Source organism: Taudactylus pleione, unplaced genomic scaffold (assembly GCF_031769625.1).
Source record: "Taudactylus pleione unplaced genomic scaffold, aTauple2 ptg000130l, whole genome shotgun sequence".
Lineage (NCBI taxonomy): Eukaryota > Metazoa > Chordata > Amphibia > Anura > Myobatrachidae > Taudactylus > Taudactylus pleione.
Window position 1 is genome coordinate 7,053,436 of NW_028284532.1, and position 15,487 is coordinate 7,068,922.

General features: G+C 45.1%; 1 protein-coding gene across 1 annotated transcript in view; it reads right to left on the bottom strand.

Moving 5' to 3' along the window:
• Positions 1-11,918, bottom strand: part of LOC148523559 (retinol dehydrogenase 7-like) — a 30,023-nt gene extending 18,105 nt beyond the window's left edge. Inside the window, exon 1 of the mRNA XM_088473181.1 lies at positions 11,877-11,918. The gene's annotated coding sequence lies outside the window, so the exon portion shown is untranslated. The remainder of the gene's footprint in view (positions 1-11,876) is intronic.
• Positions 11,919-15,487: the final 3,569 nt, after the last annotated feature.

Below are 15,487 nucleotides of genomic sequence, written 5' to 3' on the forward strand. Positions count from 1 at the left end.
TCAGCATTCTGCAAGGAGTAAAAATCCTAGTGATGGTGATCACAGAGTGGCTCTGCAAGCATCTTGTTTATCTGTTGCAAGGAATATATGTGACATTAGAACCTGTGACCTTACATATGTCAAGGAATGTTAGGGTAAGAGCAGGACTAACCCTGACAGTGTGTTCCAGAGTCTGTGTTGTCAGTTTTTAATTAATGGGTAAGGGGGGTGGACCCATCAGATATACAGTATGAGTTACCAATACCAGTCACACCCACCAGTCATTACCTTCAAGCAAAAGGCAACTCAATAGAAGACAATGTAATTCACATTCTAGATAGGTTTGTTTGCTATGTGTAATAAGTTGAAACTTTGTCAACACTGGGTTACTACCTTCTATCATTGAAAATGTGTCAGTGACAAGAGAAAAACACACAGAACCAGGTTTATAAGATTATATAAATGAACAACAGTTCATTGATAAATGATAGTATTATTAGTAGCGTTTATTTATAAGCCAGCACAAGGGGTTCACAGTGCCTCACAGGGTACATAGACAGAAACAAAACAAGAACAAAGTCACTTACAGTACAAAACATTGCAGGAAATGGACATGGTTTATAAATATTACTGCATCATCAGTCATAATACACACGGGAAACATGCTATTGTAGGCAGCAAGGAGGAGATGATGGTATTAGTGAGGGAAGGCAAACCATCTCATGGAAGAGGGCCCTGCTCGTGAAAGCTTACAAGACACAGGGGAGGGACAGACAGACACAGGGGACACAGAGGGGAGAGACAGTGAGCAATGAGCATAGTGCAGTGGGTTAGGATGAGAGCTGGGAGACTTTGATAAGAAAAAAAATAAAGTCTTGGAGCCCATTTAAAGTTTTGTAGTGAGGTGGAGAGTCAGATAGGAAGAGGGAGAGAGTTCCAGAGTAAAGTAGCAGCACAGGCTTCCAGACTGTCAAATCCCAGCATGGGACTAATGATAGGCGCCGAAATCCCGACACCTATCACTATCTCCAAGCCGAAATCTCGACGCCTGGCATACCTAATGAAGGTAAGTCGGGAGCCGGGAGCAGATAGCCGCAGGAAGGGGGGTTTAGGGGCTTCCGGGGGAGCTTAGGGTTAGGCACCCCAGGGAGGGTTAGGGTGCGGGAAGGGGGGGCTTGATTTAGGCATCCCTGGGGTGAGGTTAGGGTTAGGCACCCATAAGGGAGGGTTAGCGGGGGGAGGTGGAAGGGTCAGGGTTAATACTTACATAGGTCGGGATCTTCACCTGCCAGGCTTCCAGCATTGGTATTTAATCCGCCGGGCTTACGTCTGGCGGTATTACATACCGATTCCATTTATTTTATATATATATATACATACATACATATATCTATATATATCTAGATATATCTATATATATATAAATATATATATATATATATAAATATATATATTACACTCAAACACACATACATACAAATGCAGATGCCAGGCATTGCACCCACCTCTGGTTATGCAGACTTTGCTACTTTTCTGGGTTTTCTCACAACTACTTGCTGCAGACGTGCCGATTCAGTTGCCAAGGGAAAGCTGGGTGAGGGGTGGGAGGGCAGTTATCCTTCAGCAGACACGTGGAATACAACTTTGGGGACGGAGCTTAGCACGAATTGGGGGTGGGGCTTACCACAACTGTGGATGGACTGCTGATGGAGTTTGCTAAGAGCCGTGGGATGCACCTAGGCATTCCAGAAGCCCTAGGCATTTGCTTAGAATCCCTATGCCTAGGACCGGCTCTGCTGATAGCACTTTATCTCTCACAATTTTTTCCCTCTCCATGCATTAATAAATATCCCCCACATTTATGTCCAGCTGATCTATAAACACATACAGTCAGGTGCATAAATATTGGGACATTGACAGAATTTTCATATTTTGGCCTCTCTTCACCACCACAATGGCTTTGACACGTGGTGGAAACAGAAGCAGACACCGGTACAGGTTTAAACTGAAAGGTGGGTTGTTTAATGTGAATGTGCATAGACATGAACAATAAGATAAACTAAAGTCCAGTAATAAACAAACTGATATACAGTCAGGTGCATAAATATTGGGACATTGACAGAATTTTCATATTTTGGCCTCTATTCACCACCACAATGGCTTTGAAATGAAACAAACAAGATTTGCTTTAACTGCAGACTTTCAGATTTAATTTGAGGGTAATTACATCCAAATCAGGTGAATGGTGTAAGAATTACAACGGTTTCTATATGTGCCTCAGACTTTTTAAGGGACTGAATGGGACTATCAACTCAAAAGCTATTTCATGGACAGGTGTGGGCTCTTCCCTCGTTATTTCATTATCAATTAAGCAGGTAAAAGGTCTGGAGTTGATTCTAGGTGTGAAATTTGCATTTGGAATCAGTTGCTGTCGACTCTCAATATGAGATCCAAAGAGCTGTCACTATCAGTGAAGCAAGCCATCATTAGGCTGAAAAATCAAAACATACCCATCAGAGAGATAGCAAAAACATTAGGTGTGGCCAAATCAACTCTTTGGAACATTCTTAAAAAGAAAGAACACACCGGAGAGCTCAGCAACACCAAAAGACCCGGAAGACCATGGAAAACAACTGTGGTGGATGACAGAAGAATTAGTACCCTGGTGAAGAAAAACCCCTTCACAACAGTTGGCCAAATCAAGAACACTCTCCAGGAGGTAGGTGTATATGTGTCAAAGTCAACAATCAAGAGAAGACTTCACAAGAGTGAAGTCTAGAGGGTTCACCACAAGATGTAAACCATTGGTGAGCCTCAAAAACAGGAAGACCAGATTAGAGTTTGCCAAACAACATTTAAAAAAGCCATTACAGTTCTGGAACAACATCCTATTGACAGATGAGACAAAGATCAACTTGTACCAGAGTGATGGGAAGAGAAGAGTATGGAAAAGTAAAGGAACTGTTCATGATCCAAAACATACCACCTCATCAGTGAAGCATGGTGGTGGTAGTGTCATGGTGTGGACATGTATGGCTGCCAATGGAACTGGTTCCCTTGTTTTTATTGATGATGTGACTGCTGACAAAAGCAGCAGAATGAATTCTGAAGTGTTTCGGGCAATATTATATGCTCATATTCAGTCAAATGCTTCAGAACTTATTGGACTTTGCTTCACAGTGCAGATGGACAATGACCCGAAGCATACTGCAAAAGCAACCAAAGAGTTTTTTAAGGCTAAAAAGTGGAATGTTATGCAATGGCCAAGTCAATCCCCTGACCTGAATCCGATTGAGCATGCATTTCACTTGATGAAGACAAGACTGAAGGGAAAATGCCCCAAGAACAAGCAGGAACTGATGACATTTGCAGTAGAGGCCTGACAGAGCATCACCAGGGACGAAACCCATCGTCTGGTGATGTCTATGCATTCCAGATTTCAGGCTGCAATTGCCTGCAAAGGATTTGCAACAAAGTATTAAAAAGTGAAAGTTAGATTTAGGATTGTTTAGTTTGTCCCATTACTTTTGGCCCCTTAAAAAGTGGGAGGCACATATAGAAACAGCTGTAATTCCTACACCGTTCACCTGATTTGGATGTAATTACCCTCAAATTAAATCTGGAAGTCTGCAGTTAAAGCACATCTTGTTTGTTTAATTTCAAAGCCATTGTGGTGGTGAATAGAGGCCAAAATATGAAAATTCTGTCAATGTCCCAATATTTATGCACCTGACTGTAAGTAGGCATTTATCATTACTAGGCAGAGTGTGATCATAATCTTTAATCAACTTGCTCAGGGGGTTGCACCAAGATGTTTTAAAATTACTATGATTATCCCGGTCCCGAAAATCCACATCTTTATCTGGCTTAAAATTACTATCCTCCCATTGCCCTCAAGTCACTAATTATAAAGTGTTTTGAACAAGTGGTTTTGGGACATTTTAAGGTTGGCATTCTGGAGGGTTTTGATTGGTATCAATTTGCATATAGGCCAAATAGGTCACCCAAGGATGCCGCTCTTATGGTTCTCCATAGAGTTCTATAATATATAGAGAATAGAGATTCATATGTAAGATTGGTGTATGTAGATTACAGTTTTGCATTCAACACAGTTGTGCCATCTATACTAATTGCAAAGCATCGGGCAATTGGCTATGATGTGTCCATATGTATTGATTGTTGGACTTCTTGATTGACGGTTTTGCAGTTAGTCAGCAGATATGACTTAAGGCACACATCCACTAGCAGACCAAAAAATGACTGCACGATTACGGCATTGTAATCTTGCAGTCGTTTGACAGTCTGTGCTGTGCCTACACTGAACGAGCAGTCGCTCAGTGTAGGCACATCAATTATGCCCTAACATGCTCAACCTGACATTATCGTCAGGTTGTTCAGCATCTTTGGCCGATGACTGATGTCGGAAACGACCAGCAGGAGTGCACATCGCTGGTCGTTTCCAACATTAATGTGCCCGATTCATGAGAGATTGAACTATAACGATAACATTATCATTCAATCTCTCATATTAATTGGCTAGTGGATATGTGCCTATGCTCTCGCCTCTATAAATAGCAAATACAGGAATTCCCCAAGGTTGTGTACTAAGGGCCTGATTCAGCTTCGGACAGAATTGCAAAGCTGTTCACAAGCAACCTTGCAATTCCATCTGTGCAGATATGCTAATGAACAGGAGGCATCACACCTTCTGCGGCATTACTTATGCGAGCTGCTTTGTCCAATGCAGCATTGGATAATCTGCGGAATATCGGCCGGCTAAGGTGACCCATGGGGTCATGCAGCCGGCCGCCAAAGATGAGAGGAAGAAGCCAGGAAATCTCCGTCAGGCGACGGAGATCATGGCTTTTCCCCTCCCCCCGAATGGCGATGACATGCCTACTTTTTGGGAAACAGGCCATCGCCACCCCCTCCATGCCCATAAATGGCAGCAGATTGTCAATAACTGACAGTCTGCTGCCAGTCTCTGTGCTGGATCGCAGACCCATTCTGAACATGTGCCAGATGATGGTCTCGACTATCGCGACCATCGGGGCTTGCGACGAGACCCTTGTGGTAGGGTCTCATTCCCACAAGCCCCAGTGAGCTTTCAGCTCTATTAGAGCCGGAATCTCACCCACTGACATCACTCGTGATGTCCGTGGGGCTGCCCCCAAACGGCAGGCATTCCTTCGGGAATGCCTCCGTTTAGCCAGCCACCCCCCCTGCCCGCCTCCAAAACGGGGCAAGCTGTCAAAATCGACAGCTGCCCCGCTTTGATGCGAGACCCACAGCTATAGCGAGCGGCCAAAAGATGGTCGTAATGGTCAAGACCATCGGGCTTGCAACGAGACCCTTGTGGTAGGGTCTCGTCTGCCACAAGCCCTGGAGTGCTTTTGGCTCTATAAGAGCCAAAAGCACTCCCACTGACATCACTTGTGATGCCAGTGGGGCCGGCCCCAGATGGAGGCGTTCACATGGGAACGCCTCCGTCTGGCCAACCACGCCCCCGGCACGCCCACCAAAGGGGGCGTGCTGTCACTCACCATCAACAGCACGCCACCTTTGTAGCGAGACCCATAGCGACGGTTTGCCCGTCACTATCCGGGTCTTGCGCATGCGCAAGACGGAGCCGGGTCTGTCATGCGCATGCACACTGGCCCAACATCGACCCGCTTGCGAGCACGTCTGAATCAGGCCCAATGTGTTTAGTTAGAGCCCAGGTGGGTTAGGATTTTATTTTATGGTTTTGTTATTCTGCACAATAAACTAGGTTCGACTAGTTTCACGGAAATCCTGGACTGGTGTGCCTTTTCATGGCTGCTGTGTGTTTGGAATATAGAACAGAGAATGCTGGCATTACGCAATAAATTAAAATAAAAGGGATCGGGGCAAAATGATTATAAGGGGTCAATCCAATTAGGTGTGAATTGCTAGTTTGTTTAATGAAACTCACAGACTTCGCACGAATGCCCGCACCTAAGAATTATCCAATCCAAATATTCGCAGTACTCACAGCGGGGGTTTGCGAATTGAATGCCAAATGCAATGTAAGTGAAGTGCATAAAACAGTGGGGAGACCATCCTGGACCACCAAAAAAATTATGATTTCGTTAGCAGGACCATATAGAAGGCTGTTTGTGGGCATAAGGAAAGTAATGAAGATTTTTAAATGGTTTCAAAATGGCTGATTTGTGCTTTTATTTACAAATGCAAAAAAATAATAAAAAGAAAACTCTTTTGTTTAATCTCAAATGAATTAAATAAAAATTGCAAAAAAAGTGGGGAAAAGGTGATTTAGAGGTACATTGAGGGCCAGGCTTGGACTGGACTGCTGGGGAGTTTGGGTATTCCCTGGTGGGCCAAACCTACTCTAAGCCCTGCCCCCCTATCACGGGAGGGCTTGGCCTATTGTGCTGCCAGTGCCTGCAAGGTTATCCCTTTTACAAGAATGCAAGGCAGGGGGACCCCTACAATGGATAATATGATTTTTTTTAAAAAAATCTTTATACTCACACTGCAGCACTTGGATGGAGGGGGCGGAGCCTTCAGTTTTACGGGGAGGGGCCACTATGCACATCTGCCTCTGTAACTATTCCTGTTGGCTGCAGTGCTTGCTTAGAGAGGGTGCTAATGGAAAAAAGAGTAAACTTTGACTTGTTCAGTGTGATTTGAATTCGCTATGCAAATTCACAGAGAAAACAGCAACTCGCACCTAATTTAAATGATCTCTAAGGGGTACATTTACTAAGTATCAAGTCTGGTCGAGTTTTTTTCTTTTTCAACACGATTAGCATCGCCGAAGCTCAGGTGATTTGAGCCTCCTGAAACTCACAAATTTACTAAGAAGTGAGTTTAGCTGAGAGTGAGATGGCCGATGGTGAAGCAGATCGAGATTTCTCCCCTGAGTAGCAAGTTTGGAAGGAGATTACTCACCTGAGATTGGAGTGCCTTCTCTCTGCAAAACTCTGCAGAGCAAGCAGTCTGCACATATCAGTGAGATGTTGAGCGATTATCAGTCAACAGCGCATGCGTCACAGTGACATTGTGCACCCGCCAAGGTACCTTTGCATTGCTGCTCACTGTGAGGATTACTTCACAAAGTGATTGACAGTCAGGGACCATTTGGGTCGGTAACAGGGAGCCAAGGCACAAAACACAGGCTTGTCCCGGCCGTAGCATGTATCTGCGATCCCGTACTCAGATAACGTGTTTCCGATGGCTCAGTTCAGGCTGCCGTTCTGCATGATTATAAGGCTTCACAGATGGATGATTATTGAATGAGCTGCGTTGGTGGCTACGTATCTGTACACACTTGCTTAGATCTGCTACTGTAAGTCGCTATTTGGCGGCTCAATGCATTTCCAGCCAGCTGCAGTATTAGCATATATGAGCTCAGCAGATGTGTGCGGGATGGCAGCTGCAAAGTCATTAGTATACATCTCTGAATCAGGCCCTTAGTATGCAAATCCGTTAACATGCCCTCAGTGAACATTGCCTGTGTGAGAATGCCCCTTAAAAGCCCAGATATGACCTGTCAGTCACAAGAGCAGATGTGTTTGGTTTGCATACAGCTCTACATCGCCTGTAGTTGTGTATGACTTGCTCCTGAGCATGCTCTTACATTCACCTCAGCCTCAGTCCCTTTCCCAATATTTATATTGTTTTTCTTTCCATTTTTGAGCATAATCGATTGAATCCAAATGTTAATTTATAGTTAAAAGTACAAATATTACCTCCTGTTTGATTTGCATAATCCTGCATATAAATAATGACATTGGGCCTGATTTAGAGTTGGACGAGACAGCTGTGTGTAAGCTGCATTCTGAATGCGCAGCATCGGATCATCTGCAAAAAACATTGGACATCCGAGAAGCCCTCAGGTTACGCAGAATGTGCGGTGTTCTCACTCTGTGGTGCCAGGAAATCTGCATCAGAAGACGCAGACCCTAGCCTTGGCACACCTTGAAAATGGGCGCATATAAACAGTGTTGTCTTCTGATGATCACCTGGGTTAGATAACTTCTGAATAGGAAATCCAAAAAGGTAGGGAAGAACAGTTTAGTTACCCATTTATGTGTCCCCATTTTCAAAAATTCTAGCTATTACTGCCCCTTTCAAGCCCCCAAACTTAGGGGGGTGCGATCCTATACAGGTCCTACGCATGCGCAGATCATTAAACATCGGAGTTGTGAGTAAACCATCGGGTTTATGTACAACTCTGAGTCAGGCCCATTGTTTGCATCCTAAAATTCAGATTTATGCACAGCTTTATAGCATTCTAACTAGAGATGAGCGGTTCAGATTACCTGTAATCCGAACGCGCCCAAACTCCCGGTATCTGAGGCAATACAGGCACCGGCTCGGGTCTTCCCGCCTGACTCGGATTCCAGTCCAAGACAAAACGCCATCCTCCTGGCGTCGGATTCTCTTGGGTTTTGGATTCTATATAAGGCGCCACGGCCAGGATATTTCACTGTCAGGCATGCTGCTGTATGCTGCACTGTACTCTTCTGTATAGGCTGTGCTGTATCCAGACTCACAATTGGCTGTGTTGCTCTGTATTGTCAATGTGTATTGGGGGGGGGGGGGGATACTGCTCTATGCTCTGCTGTACTCTGCTGTTTAGGCTGTGTTGTGATAAAACAAAAAGAAAAATGAGTATTCCTAACATGGGGAACTCACAGGATTACACATTTACAATTATCAACATATTATACAATCATGATCTGGTGAACAGGAGTAAAGGCAATCTGTCCAAAATAAATATAATATAACCTTCATTTCTTCTTTAAAACTCCAAGCAAGCAAAATATAAATCACAAATTAAAATGTGAAAGTGGATAATCTACAAATAAATATTTGAATTGTCTCCAAAGATTCTACCTCATGTTTTTCTAATTATGTTCATCTTTCTAAACATTAAATATTATCATGTATCAAAATATTGCTTACTATGTGGTTTTGTGATAATTTCTTCAAAAAAGAAAAGATAGTATAAGATGACTGGGATCCAATACATTCATTAGTCCTTCAATGAAATCTATAGGTTAGTGAATACGGATCACTAAACTCCAAAACATATACTTAACACCACTCAAACATAAATCGGATAAATTACTGTTCTATTAATACACTGATTATAGTATATATTGTATAATAATATTGTTATTTTCCCTCAGGAGGGGGATATAATAGGACAACTACTAACCCTGTATTTAATTCAACATTTAGGTATGTTGTCCTTTATATAGATCAGTTATTTTTAGTTTTGTAGTATTAGTTAGCATGCTTTGATGTTCATAGAGTCACACTTATGCACTTTGGGCCTGATTCAGACCCGCTCGCGAGCTCTGAGTGCTCGCAAGCGGGTCGATGGTGCCCAAGTGCGCATGCACACGACGAAGGCACCTCCGTCGTGCGCATGCGCGAGACCCGAATAACGACGGCCAAGCTGTCATTAAGGGTCTCGCACCAAAGGGGGCGTGCTGTCGATGGTGATTGACAGCACACCCCCTTTGGTGGGTGTGCCTGGGGCGTGGCTGCCCAGACGGAGGCCCCACTGACATCACTAGTGATAGAGCCAAAAGCACTCCTGGCCTTGCGGCAGCGAGACCCTAACGCAGGGTCTCGTCGCAAGCCCGATGGTCCCCCACAGCTATGCGAGCGGCCAGGAGGCCGCTCCAAAAAGGAGCAGGGACGGCCCTTATTCAGACCGTGTCAATCCATCCCGTGGAGTACACATATAGCCACATTTAGCATACCATGAGCCTACTTATCTAATATCAGCCTGGGACATTATTGTCTGTTGTTCCCAGCATAGTAGATTATGGGGAATCGGTATGAAATACCACCATCCCTCAGGCTGGCAGTTCAAATCCCAGGCGCAGCAGGCCGACAGAAGCAGAGATTCCGGCAGCAGAAGCCCATCAGCGCTGGAAATCCCGATTGTCCGCAGGTAAGTAAAAACTAACCTAACCTAACCCCCTAACCCTAACCCTCCTTAGGGGTGCCTAACCCTAACCTCCCCCCAGGTGCCTAAACCTAATCCCCCCTGCAAGTGCCTTCCCCGCTGCTTAAACCTAAGTCCCCAAGGGGGGTGCCTACCCCTAAGTCCCCCCCCCGGGGGTGCCTAACACTAACCCTCCCGGAGGGGTGCCTCACCCTAATTCCCCCCCGGGTGCCCTAAACCTAACCCCCCCCCACGGCTGTCCGATTGCGGCGCCCGTAGTCGGGAAAATGACAGGCGTCTAGATATAGACGCCTGTCATTTAACCCTCGCTGGGATAAAGCATTTGGGAAGCCAGCTGTCGGAATTAAGGCAGCCGGTTTCCAGATTGCATCCCGATTATGGCAGTACTGTGTTATAATTGACACTGAAATTCACTGTTATCTCTGATCACAGAAAAACCTGTAGCTCATTGATATTTAGTTGTTTAGTATCCTAATAATATGAAACTATGTCACAATACTGTAACAATCCCTTCTCACTGGTTCAGTGTCTAATTTATTAACATATGTTCAGAGTGTGGTTCAGGGTATATTGAATATATTTGATTGGATAGTACATCCGTATATGAATCATGCAGCTTCGTCTTAGCTACACACTTATCTCTCTCATATATAATGCTCTATATAGGCAATGTGTATAGGGGGGGACGCTGCTGTATGCTGCCCTGTACTCTGCTGTAATGGCTGTGTTGTGTCCAGACTCACAAACTGTGCTCTGTATAGTCAGCGTGAATAGGGGCATGCGGTGCTGTACTCTGTTGTATTGGCTGTGCTGTATGCAGACACAAACTGTGCATGTATGAGGGCATGCTGCTGTATGCTGTGCTGTACTCTGTTGTATTGGCTGTGCTGTATGCAGACTCACAAACTGTGCTCTGTATAGTCAATGTGTATTGGGGCACGCTGCTGTATGCTGCACTATACTCTACTGTAAATTCAATTGGCTCTGCTCTGTCCAGGTTCCAGACTCATTAACAAGTGGCTGTGCTCTGTATAGTCAGTGTGTACAGGGGCACGCTGCTGTATGCTGTGCTGTACTTTGGCTGTGCTGTGTCCATCTAAACTGGCCATCCACAAGCAGAACTGCATTGGGTATTGTCACTGTCAGTTGTGAAAAAAGTCATAAAAACTATTTTAAATGTTAAAATTTTTAAAATAAAAGTAAAAAAAAACTGTATTATTTTAACTTTAAATTTGCACAACTTGTGTGCCCTGTACCCCTATGTGTTATTATTGTTCACATACATAATAAAATAAAACCCCATTGAATTGCCGCAGTAAGAGTTGAGCTACGAAGTGAAAACATCTCTAATTCTAACTGGTAAAAAGCCAGACTTACCCTTTGTAACATACAGTTCTGTATGTCTTAATAATAAAAATCCATGTACAGTATGACAGGTGTAGTCAAGTGGTAAATGAAAGTCCACACTTTGCTGAAATATAAAACTTTTGAGTGCCTGGTAAGTATTTCATGGTATCTTGGGGAGTGTAGTACAAATATCTGGCTTTCACTTGATTGTACTATTATAAGAAAAAATAAGTGTGCATGCTAGCCTACTACAGTATGTTAAGCTGTCTTTCACATAACAAATGAAAGTGTTATATTTATAAAATGGTAAATTATTAAATGTATCTGACTACAGTAGCTTTCAGTTCTTACTGGTTATTAAACCTTTGTACTCTAAAGGGCTCACAAAATATTAGGAGTGTTCATTCTCATCCATCAAATTTATAATTTATATTTGTAGCATTATTACAGCTTTCAACATAGTTAACAGTTATATACTGTAGTATACTATGTAATAAATAACTAATATTTACGCAACAATCCACACACCAAGCTAGTAGAAATCTGTGAGTACCAGGGCAATAACTTTCCTGAAACTCACCTCAAATCCCGTGCAGCACAGGTACTGTATAGTCCAAATCCACTCTAGAGAGAGTGTGAGCTATTAAAACAGAACGTGCAACATTGAGCAAGAGAGGGAGGAGAACAAATTAGTATTTTACAGAAAAAAATATGACAAACCTGTCTGTGCAACTCTACCAGGTAAGACATCAGGTTTATTACGCAAGATTTTATTTTATAGAACTTTTATGCTTTGTCGCTCATTGTATATATACTATTGCATAATCCTACTTTGTATTGTAGATGTGATTTACTTCATATTGTAGATGTAATGGACCAGATTAAGGGACATAGGGCCTGATTCAGCAAGGATCGCAATTGCAAAGCTGCACGCAGGCAGCTTTGCAATGCGATCCTTGCAATCATGCAATTGCAGCAGGAGGTGTATGAAACCTTCTGCTACATTTGCGATCCCAGCACTGCATCGAAGGTTGCAGTGCTGGGATCACTATCGCGACCATCAGTGGTTGATGGCCGCAATGGTGGATGGCGCTGGGCGGCCGGCCAACTGAGTAAGCCTCAGCTTACCCAGAATGGCTGGCTTTTGCGAGCCCAGCAGACTGTGTATGTCCACGCACTCCCTGGGCTGGCCATTCCCAGAAAACGGGGCAGAAACATCGACCGCCACCGCACCGCACCCTGTCAATCAGGCAGAGGCGTTCAAGGTCTAGCATGCATGTTAGCAGGACCCAGTCTGCACACTCGTAGAATGGTTCCTGCGCATGCGCAGATTCCCGATAATCGGGAATCTACGTTCAGCAGTGCACTTGCATGCACTGCTGACTTAGGGCCTGATTCAGAGCCACTCGTAAGTGGCAGCTCGTTCGCTCCGAGCGATGTTTGCCCAACTGCGCATGCGTACGGATCGTTATACGCATGCGCGAACCAGTCAGTGCGGCCGAAATTCATGTGCTCGCAAAATAGCGAATGCCTGCTAATTTGAGTGACAGGAGGAGGCGTATGTGGGTGGTAACAGGGGAAGGTGCTTGAAAACGGGGAGTGGAGATCCGAACGCAGGCGTGCTTAAAGGTCAAAACGGGCGTTTTATGGGTGTGCATAATTAAAACAGCAGCGTCATTGACCACGTCACTGGGTTATTTTATAGTCAGAACTGCTCGCAAAATTGTGGTAGCAAAAACCAACCCCAAGAATAGCGAGCAGTTCATACGCTGGTCGATGTACTCGATTAATCTAATAAATAGCGGACATGACGTAGGATGCGAGCGGCCAGGGGGTGTAGTTTCCCAAAAAGCGACCGCAAGTTTTGTTCGCTCGTTCAGACCTAGAGGCGTGAACAGACCGCAAACAGCGAACGGTTCATTTGAATAGCCACCCCTATTTTCTGGACGAGCGAGCGCAAATAGCGACCGGCTCTGAATCAGGCCCTTAGGGCCTGATTCAGACCCACTTACAAGCGCTATTAGAGCAGGAAGCTCACAGGGGCTTGCGGGAACGAGACCCTACCACAATGGTCTTGTCGCAAGCCTGATGGTCATGATGGTCGCGACCATCATCTGGTCGCCCGCTAAAGTTGTGGGTGGACACCCACAGCTAAGCGATCGGCCAGGAGGCCATTTTTTTTTTTAAAAAAGCAGCCGCCCTGAGTCAGATCGAGCACTCGCTATTTGCGAGCGCCTCTGAATCAGGCCCTTAGCCCCATATGTTCCAGAGTTAGTTTGCAAACAAAAGCGATTGGTGATAAATACGGGACATAGGCCCTCATTCAGAGCCGCTCGTTAGCGGCAGTACGCTCGTTCCGAGCGATGTTTGCACATCTGCGCATGCGTACGGTTTTTAGTACGCATGCGCGAACCAGTCAGTGCGGCCAAAAATCGTTTGTACGCTATATAGCGAGTGCCTTCTATTTTGAGTGACAGAATGAGGCGTATGTGGGTGGTAACAGGGGAAGGTGCTTGAAAATGGGGAGTGGAGATCCGAACGCAGGCGTGCTTAAAGGTCAAAACGGGCGTATTATGGGTGTGCATAATTAATACAGCAGCGTCATTGACCACGTCACTGGGTTATTTTATAGCCAGAACTGCTCGCAAATTTGTGGTAGCAAACACCAACCACAAGAATAGCGAGCAGTTCATACGCTGGTCGATGTACTCGATTAATCTAATAAATAGCGGACATGACGTATGGTGCGAGCGGCCAGGGGGCGTTTTTAACAAATAAACGAGCGTATGTTTTGCTCGCTCGTTCAGACTTAGAGGTGTGAACAGACTGCAATTTGCGAACGGATCATTTGAATAGCCACCCCTTGTTTTTGAACGAACGACCGCAAATAGCGAACGGCTCTGAATCAGGGCCATAGTTAGCTGACAGTCAGAATGATGACACTGAGAATGTGGACAGTGCAATGTCGAACAAAGAATGCAGACACAGTAGTAATTTGAATGAAAGCATTTTTACTGTGTTAGCATTAGATCTTTAAACATGATACTTTACCAATGCTTTAAATCACATTACTAAAGTATCTGCATTCTGTGTTCAACTTTCCGCTGTCCAAACTCTCAGTGTTCACATTCTGTCAGCTGAGAAATATTGACACTACAAATACGCCCCTAAGAGTAAATTAAATAAATATACCTCAAGGCACAGCTCTTTTTACACATATCATGTGTATGCACCGTAACAAACATGTATACAAGAAATGAGTATATATAGTCAGGATATCCTCCTAAATGTGTGTGTATATATATATGCTGGTACCATGTATGATATGGATAAAACCGAGCCCGGGCATATTTCTTTTCTGTTTTGTTTAAAAATTTTGCCTTGTGATATCATGGCAGCTTTCAATTAAGGCTGTAAAAAGCCTAGTTGGGTGCAGTGGCGTAACTAGGGCAGGGCGAGCGGGGTGCGTGCCCTGGGCGCCGTTGGACCGGCGGCACGGGGGGCGCCACCGGTCACGGTACCGGCCCGCCCGTCCTAGTTAGCCAGTGTAGCGCCGACCGTAATGAGTGCGGTCAGCGCTACACATTTACACAGGACCGGCGCTAGGCTTCCAGTGCCGGTCCTGTGCTGCACACCTGAGCCCGTTCCCTCCCCCTGAGCGATTGCCCAATAGCGCCAGGAGGCGGGCTCAGGCTGTGCATAACACACGCATCGCCGCCAGCGCTGGCGGCGATGCGTGTGTTAAACAGCAGCCAATGAGAGTCAGATAGACTCTCATTGGCTGCTGTAGCACCCACTGCATCCTGCAGTGGGTAATGGGACAGACGTCATGACATCATGACGTCTGTCCCATAATGCTGAGCGCGCCAGCCCAGGAGGACCGGAGCAGCAGCGTGGATTCAGGTAAGTATGTTTTTATATATATATATATATATTTTTTTTTTTAACCTATCTGCACTACTGGGGGCACAACGGGGGAGGGGGTGGCTACTAATGGGGGGACCTCTACTGGGTGTGGGGGCACAACGGGGGAGGGGTGGCTACTACTGGGGGCACCATTATTGGGTGGACCTCTACTGGAGAGGGGGCTACTACTGGGGGCACTTAATTGGGAGGGGGAACCTCTACTGGGGACTACTACTTGGGGGGGGGAACTACCACTGGGGGCTTTATAAAAGGGGCCTACTACTA